Below are 347 nucleotides of genomic sequence, written 5' to 3'. Positions count from 1 at the left end.
ATGGTAATTCAAGAATTTTTGTTAGTAGAACTGCCTATATTTTAGAGTGTTAATAAAAATAACAGATTTAGGGAATTTGTTAGCGTTTGCGAATTTATTCACAAAAGTGAGTTCTCGTAAAATTTCCAATATTCAAGAATTCAAATTTAGTGTTAAACGAATATTTTTTATTTCAAGTGAAATTTTATTTTTTCTAAATTTCTAAATTAGGACTGCTTGACATCAATAAACCAAAAATAAATATACAACAAAAAATGACAACCTCACTTTCAACCCGGCGCTTAACCAACAACGAAAACAAAGAAGTATTAAAAACTAGCATTGTAAATAGTGACAAAGAAGAATAT

The sequence above is a fragment of the Helobdella robusta genome (assembly GCF_000326865.2).
Source record: "Helobdella robusta unplaced genomic scaffold HELROscaffold_41, whole genome shotgun sequence".
Classification (NCBI taxonomy): Eukaryota; Metazoa; Annelida; class Clitellata; order Rhynchobdellida; family Glossiphoniidae; genus Helobdella; species Helobdella robusta.
Note: the sequence above shows the minus strand (reverse complement) of the source record.